This window comes from Sinocyclocheilus grahami, unplaced genomic scaffold (assembly GCF_001515645.1).
Source record: "Sinocyclocheilus grahami isolate Dianchi unplaced genomic scaffold, SAMN03320097.WGS_v1.1 scaffold2479.1, whole genome shotgun sequence".
Lineage (NCBI taxonomy): Eukaryota > Metazoa > Chordata > Actinopteri > Cypriniformes > Cyprinidae > Sinocyclocheilus > Sinocyclocheilus grahami.
In genome coordinates, this window is record NW_015507658.1 from 23,470 (window position 1) to 47,319 (window position 23,850).

Consider the following 23,850-nt stretch of genomic DNA (forward strand, 5'->3'; position numbering starts at 1 on the left):
AACTAAAAGAATGAGACACTTACTGTTTCCGTAGAGTCGAGGTGTTGTTAGTCCCAGAGCTGTCATTTCGCTCCAGTCGGCCTCTCTCTTTCTCCACAGGGGCTGACCCACATGACAGGCCCCGGGTCAGTCTTGTTTGGGTCCGTCGAGCTGGACCAGGAACCGTGGATGAGGGTATATTACTGCTGCTGTTCTGATGGACACCTCCAGCACTGTGGTTTGGTAGTGATGACGGCTGGCTGGGCTTAGAGCTCTGGTTGTAGTTGTGGTTCTGCGTCGAGTTCTCAGGTCCCGGGTTCCGGTCCTGCCGCAGGTCCTGGTTCTCCTGGTTGACCCGGTCAAGCTGCGTCTCCAGCTCCTCAATGCGTTTACGCTGCGTCTCTAGAAGTTTGGCTTGGTTCTCAATGATGTTATTGAGCTCCAGAAGATACTCCACAGCCCGACTCGGGCTGTCTGGGTTGGACTCCATGGTTTGGGCCTTCCCCCTTCCCCCCCCCACCTGATAAGTTCAGTGGGGGGGAGATAAAACAAAAGAGCCTGAAGGTAGAAACTTGATAGAAATGTCTTTTATCCTATATATTGCAACTTGAGTCTCAACAACTGAAAAACACCAGCAAAGAACATGTTGAGCACCAATATTATCGACAGCGTCTTAATGTTCATCCATGAATACTTCAATTGTAAAAAAGTACGGGCGGTAACCACAGCTCTCAGCAAATGAGTTCAAAGGTCAATAATTTGCATCCTCTCAGCTGCAGTGATTGTACTTCAAAAAGTAAGTGAAAAAAGATGGTGTAAAGAAAAAAAAAAGACATTTCTGAGCATCTGCTTATAGCTTTTCCAGACAAAAAGATCCATACGACGAGATGAAATCATACGTGATGTAAATAAATGCCTATATTACAGTCAGAAGAAATAACATCTATAGATAATTTCTACTGTTTCATTATACAATCCAGTCATCTTGAGACTTGCTGTGCTACACATAACTCCCACATGCTGAGGTAGCACAGTGGAAAATGGGGAACAGCAGCAAAAAGATATAAATCTAATCCCTGAAATCCAAGATCAGTATAACTTGAGATAGACAACATACTGTAAAAATAAAGTGAAGAAAAGGCTTTCTTCATTAACAGAAAAGTGAAATTCCGTAAAACTGAACCATAAATGTAATTTCCAACATCTCAACTTCATTCAGGCAGCAAAAGAGGAATTTGTGATTGAAACATTAAAAGTCTATGACACACTTGCTCTTATACTCGCTCAATATAGTGTCAGTAATATATATATATTCAAAATGAAATGTATACATGGCTCCACACGTTAAAAATCCTACTTACACCTCTCTTTATCGGCGTTTCTTTTCTTCAACCCATGTTCATGGGTAGCTTTCAGCTCAACTCGAGATCAAAATTAGCTCGTCTTGTTTGATTAATTTAACCTCGCCGAGTTTGGATAACAACGTCGTTTGAGACTTTAGGACATTTGCCTTCTCTCTCATACAACAGACTTCTCCCAGACGGCAGTCTTCGAGCTGGACACCTGCTGTAAAGTTCGCGCTGCTGTGTGTCCCGGCTGCTGGTGGTTTTGGAGATGCTCTCGCGGTCGCACAGGTTCGTGAGCGCGTTATTCACCTGACGGATGCGATAGCGACTGCAGACAGAGAAGCGTTAAACTAGTCTTTCCTGCGCTCTTCAGGCAGCCAACCCACGCTAGATCTTTTCAGCACGCGAGAGAGAGAGAGAGAGAGAGAGAGAGAGAGGGAGAGAGAGAGAGAGAGAGAGAGACTTCAACAAATGAAGCACAAACATATTACGTTATGTAAACGATTTCAGTAGCCTTACAAAAATTACCATGGTTACAATATCTCTGCCACAATACCATAGATACAACGGTTATTGTCAAATAATTAATATTAGGAAAGTGATTTTACGTTATTTTCAATGGAACAAAATCAATTCCCCGTTGGAAACCCCAGTTCAAACTGGTAGCCGTTCCTAGCTGGTCTAAGATGGTCATTAGCTGGTTCAGGTCGGTCATTACCAGTGTTGGGGGTAACGTAATCAGTTACTTTTTTCAAGTAACTAGTAAAGTAACGCATTACTTTTTAATTTCCAAGACAATATCTGAGTTACTTTTTCAAATAAGTAACGCAAGTTACTTTTTTTTTCAATGTATTGATTGACAGCTCTCCTGTCCCCATGTTGAGAGAAATCAGATGTTACTGTAAAATTGTAAAATAAATATGAATATGCATTCATTCATCTCACTCACACACAAAAAACACAGATTCAGTATTCCTCAAAATGAATAAAAATAATGCAACTCAGAATATGACACAAACCTGTTAACAGCAAGCCCTGTCCAGATTTAAAACGAACGCAAAAGTAACGTAACGCATTACTTTCCATAAAAAGTAACTAAGTAAAGTAATTAGTTACTTTTTTATGGAGTAACGCAATATCGTAATCTTTTAGAAGTAACTTTCCCCAACACTGGTCATTACTATCTCCCAAAAACAGTTCCTTCACACCAGCTTAGACCAGCTAAACCATGCTCTAAAACAGGGGTGCCCAAACTCGGTCCTGGAGGGCCGATGTCCTGCAGAGTTTAAATCCAACCCCAATTAGGCACACCCGAACCAGCTAATCAAGCTCTTAGGCATACTAGAAACTTCCCAGCAGGTGTGTTGAGGCAAGTTGGAGCTAAACTCTGCAGGACACCGGCTCTCCAGGACCGAGTTTGGGCACCCCTGCTCTAAAACAAAGCTACCATCTTAAACTGGATTTTCCAGCAGGAACTAAAATAATAATAATAATAATTGTAGTAACTATGGGAAATATAGAATGTAAAATATTACATACCACTAAAATTTTAAACTTAATTTTCTGTTGCCTTCATTTTAAGTAAAAAGTGATGCCACAACATGCAGAAAATAATTAATTTCACTTTTCAGACCATTTAGAATCTAATCATGAAGCAAATTTAGTTGAAAATGAATAGAACTGTAATAACCATAGCAGTGTTGTACGATATAAGAGTATTAATACAGTATTAAATGAAAAATGTATTTGATTTCAAACCTGAAATTAAAACATTAAAAATAAGTATGTAATATAATTTTATTATGTATCCTAAAATTATATAATAATAATACATAATACAATTATTATTATTATAATTATCAGCAGTAATATTAGTAGTAGTTGTTGTTTTTGGTTCTCAAATACTAAATCTCAAATACTAAAGTAAAGTTATAACCATACTGTTTTTTCTACATTCTTGATACAAAGTACTTTTCAATACGCTTTGCTGTCACCTACTGCTCAGGGAAGAAATTACATCTGCATGTAGCACTGACACACACACACACACACACACACACACACACACACACACACACACGCAAAGCAAGAAAATTCACTCCAGGCCACAACTGATCTCAGGTAGATAGATTAATCTTTATTATAACTCTTATCGAATTTGTTAGCTGCATCTGGGTTACAATGGATTATAACAATATATTCATAATAGAAACATAATCTTATATGTATATATATATAATTATAATATATTTATATTTGTATATATTTACAATTGGTACATATGGCCATAGACATTAGTATGGACATAAAGACAATGTGAGACTCTAAAATGGACCCTTCAGATTGAACATGTAATAAATATAGAGGCGTTGGACTCGTTAGTGAAAGCTTATGTGGCATTGGCTCATACTCTGAATATTATGATATGTTTAACGATGTGTGGACCACCAACACCAGACTGACTTCAACAAACTGATCCCAGACCTGCTGGGGCTGCACAGATTACACTGTAATTATATGCTGTGGGTTAAAATGCCAACATCTTATGCATAGTTTAAATGTGCATACATTCTGGTAGAGTATGACACACAGAATGAACAATTTTGGGTGGTGTTTTGGCTTGATGACAGATTAGGAACTTAATGATCAGCAAAAAAATCATTGTAATAATAATAAACTGGTAAACAGTAGGCACAGTTCTTAGGTTAAATGCTCAAATATCATCAGTATATCTACAGTTAACAAGAGCATAATACAGTCAACCTCTCTCTCACGTTTACAAGCAAGCTTTCATCAATAAAGTTAAAGACCCTGGGTGCATTAAACTAAAGAGGTTTTGCAGGCTTGGCACAACGCCTCTCAGTATTGCAAACTCCAACTTATATTTTCAGTACAAACATTCAGTCCTTTTTGGTCAAACCTGCCAAGAGAGAACCATTTCATAAAGTATAACTTTGTTCTTTCTATAAATTACACTTCATGTTTCATAGTGAAGTCTCATTTAAAGTTTTCACAGATACTTCATCTGAAATTCATATATACTGTATTTTCTCTTTGCAGAAGTTGGATTGACAGTTAATCTTTGTATTTGTGTTAATCATACTTTGATAACTGCAAGAAGTGTGTCATGGGTCAATATATTATGTTCCCTTTAAATGGCATACAACCATGTCAAAAGAAAAACCTTTAAAAATATGAATTATGTGACATTTAATTTTGAACTTAATTGAGATGTCTGAGGTCACAGAGGCCAAGGTCAGCAGACAGAAGGAGTTTTTTGTTACCAAGGCAACAGTAAGGGTCACATTGAGGGTGTATAGGGCGGCGTACTCAAAAAAATAAAAAAAGTTTAGTTTTTATATCTGCTCCCTGAGATGTCGAAACTTAGAGGGCACAAAATGAAAATAATAATTTATGAACAAATGCATAAAATTAAAACATTAATATAATGGTTTCAGGGGGAATTCTTGGGAGTGTGACAAATATATCTCCTCTGTACACTTTAAGTTTACATAATGTACACACTTCATTCACAAGGATGCTAGTTTAGCAGAGATCGGGGTAATGCTTATTTCAAGGTGTTGCACACATTATTGTTAATGTTTATTAAGTTAATGTTTCAAACCTGAAATCTTAAATTTTTTTAAATACATTTCTTTGATGAACAGAAAGATAAAAAATAAAATCAAACTTGCACCTTACTGCACCCAAACTTTTGAACAGTAGTGTATAATTTAGTAGCTAATGAAATGTAATCATACACCATATAGTCATTTGTTGGTTTATATGCAGCATTGTAAAAGAGAGTCCAAACTGTGGAACGGAAGAGAAAAAAACAGCTGTGCTAAAGGTTTGAACTGGACTCAAGCTAGCATGAAAGATAAAGAGAATATTTGGCCTTTCACATGATAGTTTTGTTGCATACAGTCAACACACTGTACAAACAGTCTGGCACAAAATTAAAATATGTTGTGTTAATAACTGCAGACTTTCTTCATGGAGGACAAAGCGAAAGAGAAGAAGAGAGAAAGGCTTGAGAGAGCAAGCTGGAGTGGGAGTGTTCAAGAACTGCTTAAATGAGCAGGAAAAATGAAAATATAATAGAAATAATGTCCTGTATGTGATGTTTGCCTGTGCAAAACTCACCACCATGATGCTACATTGCTGTGGATGGTTGCAATGGTGTTTTATGTGTTTCTAAGCATGTTCTGGATGGTTGTGCATCAAACTACTTCATACTTTAAACTTGGCATTATGTACTATGAATATTGCTGGCACGAACTGTTTGATATTTTTCTCATTTGTAAGTCACCTTGGATTAAAGTGCCTGCTAAATGAATAAATGTAAATTTATGTAAATTGCTTACTGGCCAAGTCAAAAAAAAGCCTACTCTTAAGGCGCAGTAACATTAGCCAAATTTTGGTGGAATTGTGTGGTTAATTGTCAATAGTGTTGCTACTGGTGACATATGCTGGACTTCTACAATCATTTCGTCCGCTTAAACTCCGCCCCTTTCTTACAATCAGCTGCAAGCTCGCATTCAGATCTGCCTCCATCCAATCAACTACCAAGATATTTTACCAAGCCCCCGTCCTACATTTCTTTCTTTTCGACAACCCAGATGTACGCCATAAATACGAAATATTGTCACTACTTCAGTTTCATTGTGACTTTAAACCTAAGTATGAGCAATAGTAATAGTGATGGTTGCCTTAGCAACATAAATCATGTTTCTGTTCCTCTTCCTTTCTCAACCATCCTTATCCTCTCAACCTCTCTAATGAGCCTCTGTGAGCTGGGTTTTAGCCAGGGGCCTGGAAAAGGGGGGCCCCGGGGCCCTTTGTGTGGTTTTCGAGTCCTGACGTTCATTCAGATACACCGAGAGACCAGAGATACTGGCTGCAGAAACGCTACACTCTGACACACTAGTTCCTGACTCGGACTCTGCATAGTCGGACAGCGCAGATGTGATGAAAGCAAATGGGGTTCGATTGAATTCAGAGTCCCCTACTGGCTGCTCCAATGAGAGGCCAGATAAGGGTTGAAGTGGGTGGGGCTGAATTTCCGAAGGCACCACACGGACACCCACATAAGGCAGACGATTACGGAAACTCGTTTCTGCTTTATTTTCATACTCTCGCTCTATGTTCAATTCGTCTGGAATCCTTTGTTTAGTTTTTTTGTTCAGCTCCCACTCAAGCACTTCCTTATTCACCTAATTTTCTATTTCAAATTCCTTGTCGCCCTCTGAAGCAAGCGTTTTCCTCTCCTACCTCTCCCAATCTTTGTCTTTCAGCCTTTCTCTCTCTCTCGTCCACACTTGTTCTGTCTCTCTTTCCCACTCGTCCTCCTCTTCATCTTCCTCCCACTGCAGTTTAGGCTCAGGAAGTCTCTGGTTATTGATAGTTTGTGTGTTCTTGCTCTCATCACCTTCACTCTTTCGCTCCACCTGTCTCATCCTCTCCTCGCTCTTGCTCCATCTTGACCGGTCTTCCCTTCTCTTGACATCTTTTTCAACCCTTCCCTCCATGTTTTCTTCACTATGTTCGGCGTTTCTAGACAAGCTCTGTGTCTTTCGTCTCTTCCTTTCGTCTCTCGACCTTCGCCCCCTGCCCTGACTGCTGCCCTCGAGAGCGTCAGGGCTCTCGCGGTCTCCTCCGTCACTTCCCCTCTCCCTCTGTTCTCTCTGCTCTCGGTTGGTCTTTCCTGGTTTCTGAACGCTGGATGTGGCATCCTGTTGAGCACGGCGATGGCTCACTGTAGCCAAACCCGACTGCAGGGCCTGGGGTGAGGAGGAGACGGCTGTGACATGATCACGGTCTGAGAGTGAAATGTATGTGAGAGATGATGGTGGAGAGAAAAGGGAAATGGAAAAAAAATATTAAAGGAATAGTTAAACTAAAAATGAACAGTTATCATTTACTCGCCCAATTATGTAACATTAGAACATTCCAAACTTTTTGTTTCTCTGTAGAAAACAAAAGGAGAATTTTTAAGGAATTCCAAATTGATATTTTAATACATCAAGTTAAACTAAACGAAAATGACAAATGATGACTTGGCAACTCGCTACCAAAAACCATATACCATATAGTTAAAAAACCATATATATACTATATATACTGTATATATATATACAGTATATATATATATATATATATATATATATATATATATATATATATAACTATAATAACCCTGTAACAATGTCTGTCGAGCCCCTAAAGCCACAAAAAAGCACAACAGAAGCACATTAAAAGGTAGTTCATACTAGGAATCGTTCATGATGGTTGACTAGTTGTCAAACGATTGAAATTTATCGGACAGAAGTTTGTTCACTGAAAAGCTTCCTCTTCATTTTTACTTTCGGTTTGATGTCAAGTGATGTGATTTGGAATATACAGTACAATTTGTTTTTTGATCACTAACTTTTATTTTATAGAAAAGAATATAGCAAAATAACAGCATACAGGTTTGGAACAAGTAAGGATGGATAAATAACGACAGAACTTTCTCTTTCTTTGGTGGATTATTTCTTAAACATTCGCAAACATTGTTACAAATAGTTCAGTGCTTTTGTTGCAGATTTTAGAAGACAAGACAGGATTTGTATGAGGAAATATTTAAGCAACTCTTGTTCAAGTAAAATGGTAAGTCAATTATTAATAATTAGTTTAGAGAGTTTTGAATACCAATCACAGCTAATGTTCCAGAGTACTTCAAGTGTTTCTCTCAGGTCTTTTGTCACCCTCTTTAGTCAGCACTCTGAGATAATTCTGAATGTGCCTTGTGCTTCACATTTAAAGCTGCGGCTGACTCATTAAAACTAAAAGATAAGAAGCTTTGAAATGCAAAAGCGTTTGATATGCTCATAATGAACCACTTAATTATATGCAATTAAGTATGACATAACGCTACAAAAATAAATAAATAAAATCTGTTTACAATTACAATAAAAGCAAATAAAATAATTAGGGCTACCAAAGTTGACATATTAACGTTTCTAAGTATGTGTAACACTGTTGATATTCATACAGTTTCCTGCAACTTAGTTCACATCCTAAACACTTGTCAAAATAGTCAGAATATTAGCAGGACAATTATTTAGCCAAAATGTCTAATACAATTGATTAATATAATTAAGAGCAATTTTTAATTAAGAGTAATTATTGTTACAAATTAGATGATTAAAAATAATAAAAACCATTTGCAGTCTTTGTGTGGCTAAATTAAATTACCAAGATTAACTACCAAGATATTACTGAAGATAAACTGGTTTGAAATAAAACCACCAATTAAAAATGGTAATGAGAGCTGTTTTCATCACATCACAGTTGATATGACAGAAACTCTTAGTTTATTATCAACATATGACAGGGAGAGCGGAAAGCAGTCAAAGACGTTTAGACGACAGAGAAATGTTAGAGATGTAGAGAAACAGTAAAATGGAGAACTAACAGGAACAGCTACCAACCGCGTATTTTCTGTCCTTCCAATCACATAGAAACACGGTTCGCCCAGCTTGGAGTTGGTCATACAGAGAGAGAGACTGGAGAGCTCCACTAAAGGAGGAGAAGGAGGAGGAAGAGAAAGAGGGAAGGGCGAAAGAATGAAAATAAAGCGTTACGGGGGTGGAGAGGTAGGAAAGTTAGGAGGAAAGTGAAATTAATTTTTTAAAAACGGTTCGTAGGAAATAAAGACAAGGAAAGATCAAAGAAGATGAAAATCAAAAGAAATCAGCAAGATAAAAATAAGGATGAAGGGAAAACCAAATGAGATGACCCAAAATCAAATTAGTAGAAGCAAGCATACATTTGTTAATGAGTGGATAATAGTGGATAATAAGGAATATCAAAAATATGAAATCAAATAGAATAGGAAAAGGAAAAAGTCAAAATATGAAAGCAGAGGACAGCTATTAGTAAGCTAATAGATAAAGTGAAATACATTATCATAGGCAGTCAAAGACTGTTGACATATTCAATATCTGTACAGTGGCTGTGATAAAACAAACATTACAAACATTAAACGTTGACTGGATGAGCTACATTTGAGGCCATAAATATATAATCACTTTTGACCACACCATTCATTAAATTCTGCACATTCTATATGCAAGTCTACAAAGAAAAAGCAATGAAGAAGCCACATAACGACACATGATTACACCACTATTACAAACAAAGTGGCTTATTGCCTTGTACATAAACATATTATGTTATTTGATATCTGTTAACCCATAATAGCATTCGTGATAGCAAACGGATCATAAAAGGAATGTGATTATGACCATCTAATATTTTAGATGATGTATGATAATGTGATGTTCAGCTGACTTCTGACCTGTTGTCTTACCGTAGTCAGGGATGTATCCATTTCCTCTTTTGAGCACGAGGTGTATCCTGCTTCCTCCGGTCTTGATCCGCTCCACAGCCTGACTGTGACTCATTCCTGCTGTACTGTCTCCATTGATCTCCACCAACTGATCACTCACCTGCAAGATACACAATTACCACAGAAATCAGCCACCGCTGTGTAATTGACATGATTTTTACAGAGAGCAAACATATTATATCAATAGCAGCACATAATAATAAGAAATGTTTCTTGAGCAACAAATCAGCATATTAGAATGATTTCTGAAGGATCATGTGACACTGAAGACTGGAGTAATGATGCTGAAAATTCAGCTTTACCATCACAGGAATAAAATACATTTTAAAATGTATTATGTATTTTTTTATTGTAATAATATTTCACAATATTACTGTTTTTACTATATTTTTTATTAAAAAAAGAATGCAGCCTTGGTGAGCACAAGAGACGTCTTTCAAACATTAAAAAATCTTACAGACCCCAAACTTTTGAACAGTAATGTATGATCAAATAGCTTCAAAATCACAAAGACGTGATGCACTTGATGTCCCAAAAAAGCAACATTTTGTAGCCTCTACCACACTCACACACACCTGCTAACATAGCTATCTAAAAGAAGACGTCCTCTTGACATAACTATAATTACTACAGACTGACCTTAACCTAAAAACCTTCCATTTACATTATTTAGTCTCTTTGCATTGGTCTACAAGTGTTTTTTCAGGCATTTTTGTATAACTTTATACCCAATAGTATATCAAGATCAAAGCCACACCTGTATTTTGTGGCTGCGTGAGGCCGGTCCTCCCTCCATCAGTCCCAGCACATAGAGGCCCATGTTATATTCACTCCCTCCTCTCAGACTAAAGCCGAATCCAGTGGACCCCCTCTCCAGTTCCACACTGTAGTACCGCGTGGCATCCTTCTTTGTTTTTTAATGTGGAAAAAAAAAGGAAAAGAGTTATTTTTTGTCACATAGCTTATGTTTAGGCACTGTAAGATGAAGGTATTGCTCACCTTTGGTTTTGACCTGTGAGCTTTACTGTTCTTATAATCAGAGTCATTTTCTGCTCGCTCGGAGGAATCTGACAGGAGAAAGGTATTAGGATACGTTTTTGCTATAATGTTATCTATTGATCATTCAAAAACAAATAATAATAATAATAAAAATGATTAGCCCATACTGATATATTTGTTTTTATATTTCATGCCGCTAAACAGCATGTTGGCTGTTATTAAATCTTAACCATTTACAAAGGTCCAAATCATTTACAAGCTTCAAGTGAAATATAAAAAATATAGATAACTTTAGTTCTCAAAAGAAGAGAATATTGGAAAAATTTGCCTTGATTTATCTACGTACTTTCAATATTGGCCTAATCAGACAAAACAAACAATACAAATATGAAAAAATTCAAGGATGGGGATTATGCAGTGAAGACAGACAGACAGACAGACAGACAGACAGACAGACAGACAGATAGACAGACAGACAGATAGACAGACAGACAGACAGATAGACAGACAGACAGACAGATAGACAGATAGATAGATAGATAGATAGATAGATAGATAGATAGATAGATAGATAGATAGATAGATCTATCTATGATATTGGTTATAGACAGACAGACAGACAGATAGATCTAGATTCAAGCTCAGGTCATTCAACCAACCAACTTCATGAGGTGCATTTAACATTTAAACATTTATACAGTGGTGATATTGGTTACAGACAGACAGACAGATAGATAGATCTAGATTCAAGCTCAGGTCATTCAACCAACCAACTTCATGAGGTGCATTTAACATTTAAACAGTACTGAAGGAGTTCACATTTATGCTATATACTTGTTGCCGCCACCATTTTTTTTCTTTACATTTTTTTATGTTATATATTGCTCATTAAAAAAAGAATACAATTATATTTCTTTAAAAAGTACAAATGATCAGCCCAGGTGAGTGCACTTACGAGCACTAGCGCGAGGTACGATGGTCAAGCGGAGTGTGTTTCCAGCTCTCCTCAGGATCTGTGCCAGCTCTCTGTGAGGTAAATTCACCACTGATCTCCCGTCCACCGACTCCAGACGATCTCCAGGCCGGATCTGACCACTGCGTGCCGCCGGGCTGCCTCTGCGTACCGTCACAAACCTGTGAGGCAGCAGAGACACTGCTGCAGAGCAAAAACAGATAAATGGCATTAATATTATTATTATTAAACTTTATTTGAAAAGGGACCATGTATAATTTTAACATAAATGTTTCCATTACATGCATTGTACCGAATTTTGCCAAGGCTAAAGAATTTTAATTTAATTAATTAATTTAGAAGGCTAGTTTTTATCCGCGGTCCCTTGGCAGGTAATCATAATCACAGATAAACATAAGAACAAAATAACAAACACATACAGTACAGTAATACTTATACACATCCCATCAGAGCCAATAAAGAACAGTAAAGATAACGTTCAGTTAAGCCACAACTATATCAGTGTTTACAGATTTGAGTTGCTTTTAAATAAAATTTTAGTTTTAATTTAAACATGTCAATAGATGTGCACATCCTTATGTCTTCTGGTAGAGTGTTCCAGTGAATAATAGCTTTCACTGAGAAAGATGATAACCCAAAGGCAGAATGACGAAAAGGAACAACACAATGACTAGTAGATGATCTAGTAGATCTTACAGAGGCTGTAGAGCGAAAATGCACAAAATCACGAAGTATAGAAGGTGCTAAACCATTTAAAATGTTATATACCATACACAAATTTGAGAAAAGTCTAAAATTATCAAAGCTCAAAAATTTGTATTTCTACAAAACCCTACAGTGGTGATATTGGTTAGGCTTTTTGTCTAGAGTTTTTAAGGTATGTTTATAAAGAGATATTAAAGGTTTAATAACAGTTTCCCCTGCTTGTCCCCAACATGACAGAAAGTAGTTCAGATGAGAAAAGATTGTAGCATGCATAAAAGTCTTGGCTACATCAGTGGGTAGACATTGGGATGCTAGAGTTGTTGCCAGGGTGTTGTTATGTGTTGCTAGGGTACTGTTTGTTAGTTTGTTATCAGAGAGTCAATAATGATACACTGTCACTTCACTGAGTATATATGAGACACACTAAAAGAAAAAAGAAAGAGCAGAAAAATCACATTGCATCTTTTAAATAAACAACCCCTAAGCGTAGAACGAACAGTTACCAAATACTTGCACAAAACACACACAGTTAGGAATCAAGATGGATTATCTAAGGCAAAGCAGATAAAGAAACCTCTGTGGAGATTTCTCCCTCTGGAGGGGAATGGGAGGGATGATGGATGGAGGGTGGAAAGAGTAAAGTGGGAGGGATTCAAATGGGACAGAGAGAGAGAGAGAAAGATTGTGAGAGATAGATAGAGGGAAATTATTCATCAGTTGAAAAAAGTTACTCTCTCTTGTTCAATGTCAAACTCTTTACAGTGTGGCTTTTAAAGGCATCTATCATTAATACACGGCTGAATCAGAGATTCTGTAGCTACTGCAAATCCTTTCGGCAAATCACACTGAATGTCACCTACAGAAACCTGTGACGCAGCTCGTAGGCAGAATATCAATGCAGATTTAACGCAAATCCTTACAGTCATTCAAATCACTGTCATCAGTCCATTAAAGGTGCTGATATGATGTTCGGGATTACAGAGAGATAAGAGATTGCAGACATCTGAACTAAAGCTGAAATACAGAAATAAGACATTTTGCAGAAAAATTATTAGTCACGTATTTTAATGTCATTGTAATAGTTCACTTGAAATGTCTTAATTAAGGTTCCCAGTGTTCTGACTAGCTTCCAATTCACATATAATAAATGCTATCAAATATTGAAAAATGATTATAAATATTTGACAAATACTGATAACTATTAACTGTTTTTATGTTTTAAGCCGCTAAACAGCATGTTGGCATGTTATTATACGGTTTAAGTGAAATCTTAAAAGAATTTTACATGCTTAATGTACATTATGATGTACATTAGAAATATTGATCGTTTCAGTTCTGCAATTTTAAGTTAGGCCTGAAAAAGAGGAGAATGTTAAATGAGCCTTGATTTTATCTTATAAAACAAAACAAAACCAACATAAACAAAAAAGCAAACAAAAAAAACATGGAAACATCCACTTATTGTTTTTTCTATTTCTACTTCTTTATAATAGCAATTTCAACAACGAAACAACACAAATGTAATTGTGGGGACAAAACAAAATCAAACCAACCCAACGCAAACAAAAAAGCAGACAAAATAAAAACCAAACAAAACAAAACAAAACATGGAAACATCAACCTATTTTTTTCTACTTCTACTTTTTCATAATAGTAATATAAACAATGAAGCAACACAAATGCAAGTGTGGGGAGTATGTAGCAACAAACAAATAGTTTTTATCTGTCTTCTATGTTCTCTAAGTTGCTGTCCTTTGTCTAGATTCAAGCTCTGGACATTCAAACAACCAACCTTCATGAGGTGCATGCTGGGATGCTTTTAAACAGTACTGAATCATCCCATTAAAAAAGTGTTTCCAACCTTTGACTAGTACTGTATGTATCTGAACAGATGTAGCTACATTTGTTGCAGTTGTAGTTTGCAAAATATGCCTTGCATTAAAACTGATCAACAGCTGTTGACTTTATTCTGGAAGTTTCTTGAATCAGTTAGTAAGGGGTAATGGGCTGAGAACAAATGGAGCAATACTAATCCAAAAGTCACGTGGAGACACTATAAGGAAATCACCTTGTGAGTCCACATTTTTGTCCCTTAAGTCAATCTGCCTGTCTCCATTAGTGTGCGCCATTAACGAGAAAATAACTTGTCCTGTGCCGACCTACTTAGAAACAAACTCACACATATTCACATGCCCACACACATCTCTCTTCTTTTCTTGGGGATGAACCTCTGTAAGCAGTGTGCTAAGAAACAGAAATCTTCATTGATGTTTAATGCTGACTTTAGCTCAAAGGGAAAAATTCATGCTAAACCTTTAGATTTCCCTCCATACTCCCAGCCTGAGGGGATATCATTGTAAGAACTAGCATTAGCGTCTTGGTTGAACATGACATTCAATTGTCTGATGGGCTGATGCCAGTGTAAGATCTGTCTAGGAGGTGTTATGCATTACAGATCCTGCTCTTACTCAATACACTAAATGACTGAGACCATAATATTAATGACAATCCAAGTACCTTTTGACTTTTAATGTTGCCTGATTAACAGCCTGGATTTCATGTTAAGTGTCCATGTTCTACACATTGTAAGTCCACTTATAATGTTACTCAAGATTTCATGTACCAAAAGCAGTTGTAATTGAATCTTACGTGACCATTTTCCTTCCTCTTTGTGCACTGTACCTTTAAGACTTATACGTTAATGATATAGGTGATCATATATAGTTGTGCTCATGGTTTCTCACGTTTATTAAAAGGTCATTTTGATCTGGCTTTTTGAGGATGGAGAGGCATTTTAGAGGTTAAACGTCCAGGCTGGTAAACCCAAAGGCTCAAATTCCGTAATGGGCAATATAAGAAGAGAAAAGAGCTTGGCGATTCCATCAATAATAAAGTAAAGCACTTACTCCTGATTCCTCTGGAGGGACTGTTCCTCTAATAAAAATAAGTCTCTCAGGATAAGATGTCTGCAGTAGCTCTTTCAGTAGAGCCTATATACAATGGATTCATAATACAGCTTACAATCAGATGTTTGAATAATATAACCACAGTTATAATAAATTACATTACTTATCTAAAATGTGCAAAAACATGGTACCTAATTCCATTCCAAGGTATATACATAATCTTTTACAACATGCGTGTGCCACATTAAACTAAGAAAATTTACCAGCCCAAAATACTTCTAACTGGCATTGAAACAGTGTTTTCAGTTAATAAAATATATATATATATATATATATATATATTATTTATAAATATATGTACACTACTGTTCGAAATTGTGGGCTTATTAAGATTTTTCATAAGAAACTATTACTTTTATTCAACAAGACATATCAAATTGATCAAAAGTGACAGTAAAGACATTACAAAAGATTTCTATTTCAAATAAATCATGTTTTCCACAAAAATATTAAGCAGCACAAATATATAGTTCAGTCATGAAACTCTAGATGGCGCATTCTGACCCGGTGTCTAACTGATATTCAGAGAGTTAAACGACTTGGCACAAGCTGATTGGTTCATGCTGCATATGCAGCCAATGAGCTTACTGCCTTGCATTTATATGGCTGGCTAGCTTTCACTAGAGATTCCTGCAGCGTGCTTTCAGAGTTCTCTGAAACCCTCCACCTTCCCCAGCTCCACCTGTATAGATCTGCTACGGGGTTATTTTATATGCTATTTTTGCAGCAGCAGTATGTCTTAAATACTCATGGCACCATATCGCCGCATGCATCGGCAGTAGCAAGTTCCTGTACTGGCTTGCAGAAGCAGCAATAATCTACAACTACAGCAATAACCAACAGCAGCAGCAATTCAGCAGCAGCAGATCTATTCCGCCAAGACCAAATACATTAACATTGTCATATCCATCACCATGCTAAAATCTTCCGAGAGTTGTCATGATTGAACTCTTTTTAACACTGATAATAAGAAGAAATGTTTCTTGAGCACCAAACAGCATATTAAGATTATTTCTGAAGAATCACGTGACACTGAAGACTGGAGTAATGACTGCTGAAAATTCAGCTTTGTCATCACAGAAATAAATGACAATTTAAAAAAAATGTAATAGAAAACTGTTATTTTAAATTGTAATACTATAAAAATAGTAATAGTAATAGTAATAGTAATATTGTGAAATAATATTTCTTTTAAAAATCAGATCAATGCAGTCTTGGTGAGCATAAGAGATTTTTTCTAAAATCTTTTGATTTGTGTGTGTGTGTGATTTCACGTCGTAATTTTGAATAATTCTAAGAATATTCAATACGTGTTCAGGAAAAAAAAAGCATCCTGTGATTGAAAATTTTTAATTGAATTGATTTACCCATGTCACTTTTTATTAGATAAGTATTCTTACAAATCAGTTTAAATCATGAACTGTGTTATTTTATGGTCAAAGAATGATTAGTCTTGAAATACTGCTGAATGGGTTGAAAATTATAATAATTCTAATTTTAATTATAAATTCTAACAATACATTAGTTTTTGTAAACTACTTATTAAATATACTTTATGACGCATATAAAAATATATTTCTAAAATACAATTTTAATATTTTTGTGGCAGAGAAGGTAAAAATCTGAACTGGTCTCGCCAGCCGGAGGAAAAAAATCTTTATTGTGCCTGTTATGTGACAAATCACTAAATTAATAAATAACAAATAATAAAGCCCTTTTAATATGAGAAGGTGTGAAGCTGATAAAAAACAGACGAGTGGAGTTACAAAATGAGTGGAGGACAGTCGTAATCACGGCTGTCACTGAAAATCATTAATTTTCCCACAATGCTCACATCCAGTGTGAGTCATACAGATTCAGCCTCTGAAACACTTGAGTGCTAAATGAGACAGCTGACGTATGTGTGTGAGTGTTTATAAAGAGCAGTCCACATTTACATTTGTTCTGAATTATTGTTGTCAAGACAATGTACATGAGTTAGTAACAACTTTAACCTTTTAAAACTTTTTTCTTTAATCTGTTTGGCCTCTCCTTCTTATTTGTCCGCACTCTTGCCCTTCACTTTCCTTCCTTTCATCTCATGTCACTTCCATTTCCTCTCATTTCTTTACATACCTCTCTGTTCAATCCCATCTTTTGCTGCTCTTTCAGTTGAGTCAGTCAGTATATAAGCCATCAGACCCAGAAAACCTAACCTGCCTGCAGAGCACAGAATCATTCAGCTATAAACAAACCTGCGTTACAGTCAGGGTCCAAAATATAATTTTTGATGCTAATGCCAGTGACAAGTGAATTGGGAAAATGTGCCAACTATAAATATTTATTGTATTCCGTATTTACTCACCCTCAAGTTGTTCTTTTCTTTATTCTGTTGAACACAAAAGTTCACAGTTCACAAATCTTGGTAACCAAACAGTTGCTGGTAACTATTGACCATAGTATTTTCTTTTTCCATACTATGGAAGTCAATGGCTACCGACAACTGTTTGGTTACCAATATTCTTAAAAATGTCTTCTTTTGTGTTCAACAGAAGAAAGAAACTCATACAGGTTTGAAACAACATGATGGTGACAAAAGTTTCATTTTAGGTGAACTATCCCTTTAAGAATGATGCTCTGTTGAGATCTGCTTTGATAGCTAAAAACCGTAACAATATAAACAAATGTTTTGCACAGAAATAAAGCAAAACGTCATATATATCCATGGATTAGGTTTGAAGTATCGTTGGCATATGCTTTCCCACACTAATGCCCACAAATGGGCCACAAATTAAGACATAGACACATACAATTAGTCTTGATAAAACACTGGACCACCTTCATACAGGCATGTAAGTTATGGAGTTCAGCTGAACCATGTGAACAGATATTTCTTATTCAAATGCACAAATACAACATTTTTAACAGATCTGACTTTTAGTCCATGCATGATAGCTTTGAGGCCATCTATATGCTAATTTACTCCAAACCATTGATAAAATTCACTTTTAGCTGAAATATGTATGTATGTATGTATGTATGTATGTATTTGATGACTCTTTCTGCACACCACAAATTTCTGTAAATCAAATGCTTGATTTGGTTGTAGGCATGAGACATGAGATAATCACAGCCGTGCTGATATTCAGACCAACAGATTGTGAGTTAAAAAAACAATAAGTTAACAATGAGCAACTGTAGACACAAGAGTCTAGACACAATATACAGTAGATGCAATATTGCCAGTTACTTAGTCGGTTATTGCTCCGATAACCTAAATAGTACCAAACAAAATCAAAAGTGAATGAACCGTTGAGTTGCCAAGCGACACACAGTAGTGCATTTCATTCTTGAGTGATTAGTGTTTTAGAAAAAATCATTTAAGTGAATGATTCAATGACTCAGTTACTTTTTTCGTACCTGAATAAACCAGGGTTTTCAAACAAATCAGCTGAAAAAATAAGTGACTCATTCACTCATTGTCGCCACCTACTGTCTAACTATGTAACCTGCAGAAAGTGTTACTGAAAAATCACCACAACTCATACACAGACTGACAGTCTGTCTGACGCAAAGCACAGATGAGCGCAGTGATAAAAACAGGGCGGCCTTTAAGCAACACTGATGAAAGTTTCTAATAGTAGCAGTCTTTGTACATCTTCATCTCAATAATAAAAGTGCTCCACAGCTGCTGAAATGCACTGGCTGGCACTGTGACACTGTTCACTTCTGAAGACCAGTGCTGCATACCGAAATACAAGAGAGAGACTGAGAGGAACAAGAAAAAGACATAGCGAGCGTGTGATGCTCATTATGAACCAATGTTGCACTGCAGCAGTAGTTTTTCCTAGTACCACCAACAGAACCGGATCTAACTAATCTAAATTTACAAATTATGACTGTAGAAATACTGAACACTGCAAATAAATATAACTAAAATGCTGTACACAACTACAGGTTTATGTTGCCATAACTGCCACATAAATTGCAATTAATTTTACTTACATAATCTGATGTATTTCAGTGAAATAAGATTTTTAATACACATTTAACAACCACTAAAGCACTAAAAAACAAATCACTCATGACACAAGGAATAAGTGCACAATTTGTAAAAAACATACAGCAGTCTGTCAAAGAAATGCATTACTCATCAAATGCATATGAGGAATGAGGCAATAATTACAAAGCATAATTAAAGATTACAAGCCTCAGAATTCAGTTACCGCAATGATTGTCTAAAATATATTACTTTGACACAACTGAAGCAGATGTATGAATTCAATGAATGAGACAAGGATCTCACTTATGTTGCTTGCTTATGTTGCTTGCTAATGAACAGAAGATGTTCTGCAGATGTGCTATTGATTTAGCTACAATGCAGTACTGCTAGGCTCGCTGTACCTGAAGCCTCGAGCAGAGAACGCAGTGGGCTTTTCCACTGTCACAATAATATGTGCACGAGTGTGTATTTGGTGGTCTAGGGGAATGTCTCAGTCACACTTTGGGCCATAAGAACAAAAAGAGAGCAAAAGCCACCCAAACTAATTTTGACGGGTCAAAAACACACAGAAACATCACAAAACAACCATAAAACCATACAAATATATTACTTTCGTGTAATTAGTTTCTACACACAAGGATCTGATTATTAAATACACAAATCAAATCATCCCCTAACAAACTATAAATTATTCCTCAACATATAAATACATATCTGTACCCAAACATATATAAACACACTGCAGATATAACGTCATAACAGTTCAAATTTACAGGACTATTCATCTGCTGTAAAGCACTACATATCTCTGCCATTAAAAACACTCTGCATCACTACCAACATTTTCCCAACAGAAATAGAAGGGAAGAGAAATCAAGAGAAATAAATACATATTTACGTTTGGAGTCCTTCACACTTTTCAAGGCAGACTGCAGTCTCTCCAGCATGGCTTCATGTGTGTGTGTGTGTGTGTGTGTGTGTGGAGGCAGGGTCCCGATCCTGGATCACACTCCGCTTAAATCCCAAAACATGTGAAAGCGATCACGTGGAAGGGTCATAATGAGAAAACGAATGGAGGGCATAAACAAACAGACAAGCAAATGAAAACAAAACAGAACAAGCCCCTGTCTCGCTGTGTGAGCGAGTCTCTTACTGTAACGGGTTCATTTTCCTTTAGCATCTGGAGTCGGTGAATAAGAAGGAGGGAGCGAGTGAGGGGGGTGGACAGGCAGAGAAAAGGAGGGAATAAAGACAGAGAAATGGAGATAAGAGGAGGGGCAATAAGAGAAGCGAACATGATGAACGATTTAATCCTTGGACCACTGCAGAGTGGGGGGTGTGCCGATAAGGGAAAGACAGGGAGAGAGAGAGAGAGACCTACATGCACATATGTGTGTAATCTGACTTTGCCATTGCTGATGCATGCTGGTCATGCCAATAAAAAAAGCATTTGAGTGATTGAAATGAATGCTGAATCAGTGCAGTGCATATGACAGTGCTGGTGCACCATGAAATAGAGAATAGTTCATGTAATAATACGGATAGTACATCTAAAAATTTTAATTATGCCAGTATTTATCCATCCTTATGTCATTTCAAACCTGCATGACTTTTTTTTTCTGTGGAACACGAAAGGTAAATTTTTAAGGAAAATACTGCGCATTCTTTCCTATATAATATCAAGCTCCAAAATGATATAAAAGCACTAAAAATACACACACAAAAAATGCTACAGTATAAAAGCCTGTTAATTGGTTAAATATAAGTTACCTTACCACATATAATGAAAAACTGTAAATGATTTTACATCACATTATATTTAATTATGCTGTAAAATACTATAAAATATATTAGTTTTATAAGTAAACCCTAAGAATTACCGTATCATTTATGGTGAAAAACAGTAAAAGGACATTCTGAGAAGCCCGTGTGTGACAAATCACATATGATTTTATTTAACATATTTTTTTCTTATTTTTGTTCTCAGTAATGTACATTAGAGTGTTTTGTGATATATTTTCTGTTATTTAGTGAATGTTTATTGCATTATTTTAGTGTCATGTGTACTACTCTGATACTGCTTTGTCTTTGTGTGTATGATGACCCTGTACACCTGTATTGTTATAGTGGTTATCAGTACATTTTGAGGTACAAAGCAGTGCAATGTGCAATATTTCAAATGTTATGAAGCCATATTATAATATATATATATATATATATATATATATATATATACAGTATATTATATATACACCAAAAGTTATCCACTGATAAAGAGAGATTCAGCTAAGTGAAACAATGAATAAATACATTTTCTGTTTGTTTGTTACATAAAGTTATTGCGTGGCTTCACAACACTTGAACTTCAGGGCTGGAGCAGCATGGACCACTTTTTTAAAATGTTTGGAGCTGTTTTTGTCATTTTAGAGCTTGACTGCCCCAGTCGCCATTCACTTGCATTATATGAAAAAAAAATCACTTTTCGTGTTTCATGTGAGAAACAAAGTAATTTAGGTTTGGAAAATGAATTTCTATTTTAGGTGAACTGTCTCTTTAAGAGATCTACTGGCAGTGACATAACTAGGATAAGCACACTTATTGATTCATTGATCCTGTAACTCATGTTTTGCTTGCTCACATAATTCTCTCTCTTTTTATCATTCTCTCAGTGTCTCCTCTGACATTTCTTATATCGACATCATCTCTGGTTTTTTATTTTATTTTATATAGCTCTACAGTACGGTATGTTATGATGGTATTTCATGCTCCTCTGCACTGCCGTACACACAAACACACCCATCAAGTGCTTCATCAGACATCACAGTCCCAAGCCTTTAACCTCCAGCTATGTATGTACAGTACAGTACAGTACATAGGCACACTTTTATTGCATGCTGGTCACACTTTTAACTTAATATTGATCTTGCATCGCCCACATCAGAACTGCAAACACAAACTAACTAATGGCACTACAGTCAAACAATAGGATATATAATATATTTTTAAAATATATTAAATATTTAAAAATATAAAGTTTCATTTTTATCTATTCAATATACAGTGGTGTGAAAAAGTTTTTGCCCCCTTACTGTTTTTTACATTTTTTGCATATTTGTCACACTTAAAAGATTCAGATCATCAAATCAAATGTTAACTCTCATTCTAACTTCGACTCTGAGGGTGTGCAAAACATCAAGACAGCACGGACTCCCAAAAACATTATGAAATCAAGTCATACAGAAGAGAAGCATCTGAGATATTGATACCCTGATAGCACACGTACATCTGCGAGACGTCTATTTGACGTCTGCATTTACATCTGCGAGACGTATTTTTTAGAATGTTTGCTCATCTGCAATACGTCTATAGGACGTTTCCTATCAGATGTCAAATAGACATTTAGAAGATGTCTTAAAGAAGTTTATGATGTAGGATGTATTTAAAACTGACATCTTTAAGACGTCTATCAGATGTTTGTACACAGCAGATGCTTTCCAGGTGAAGCGATCTTTAACAGACATCTTGCAGACGTACGTGTGCTATCTGGGTATAGATGGAAACAGCTGTGACGCTGGGGACGGGCACTTTTTTAGATGCTCAAGCTCTTAGTGATGTCATGGCCTCAATAAAAACCAAAGGAACACTGAGCAAAATGAGGTCATTGTGGGGTTAGGTAGGGGAGAGTGGGAGGGGAAGGAGGGCTGCGTGTATCCAGGCCTGACTGTTGGCAGGCTTCAGTGTTGGCAGGCCTCTGTCTCACTGTCAGTCAGTCAACTTAATGCAGCTGCCAATGAATAAGCCCAATTATGAACATAACACTCTATGGGGACTTTAAAATTAAGTTTTTTTGCTTTTAGTATGAATATGTTAGCCTTAAAGGGGTCATATGATGTTGCTAAAAAGAACATTATTTTGTGTATTTGGTGTAATGAAATGTGTTTATGCGGTAAGTAAAAAAAACACATTATTTTCCACATACTGTACATTATTTTTTCTCCTCTATGCCCCTGAAATGCGTCGATTTTTACAAAGCTCATCGTTCTGAAAAGCGAGGTGTACGCTGATTGGCCAGCTATCCAGTGCATTGTGATTGGCCGAATACCTCAAGCGTGTGACGGAAATGTTACGCCCCTCACCATACTGTGATGCCCTGCCCGGCCGGAGCGACGAGACAAAAAACATTAAAACCCATTATAAACGAGGCATTTGTTGCATCCAGTGGGGACATAATTACGGATTATAATGACTTACTGTCTTTTTACGCGTTGCATCGCACCACGTAAACATAAAACCATCGAAGGAGAGGCCGGCAGGCTTGCGGCAACCACATGTGACGACCGCGGGCTGGACTCCGCCTGGACTCCGCTAACTTTTATAAAGAATATCTCTTTGGATTTGAGACTTTAGTCTTTGCAACTTTACAGATCTTCTTTATGCACCAAGAGCTTGTAACACTCCAAAGAGAAAGGAAAATTTGAAATCGCATCATATGACCCCTTTAAGGA

At 36.4% G+C, this 23,850-nt stretch overlaps 1 pseudogene; it reads right to left on the bottom strand.

The window, feature by feature from the left end:
• Positions 1-5,015: 5,015 nt before the first annotated feature.
• LOC107575140 (membrane-associated guanylate kinase, WW and PDZ domain-containing protein 1-like) overlaps positions 5,016-23,850 on the bottom strand; it is a 30,499-nt pseudogene continuing 11,664 nt past the window's right edge.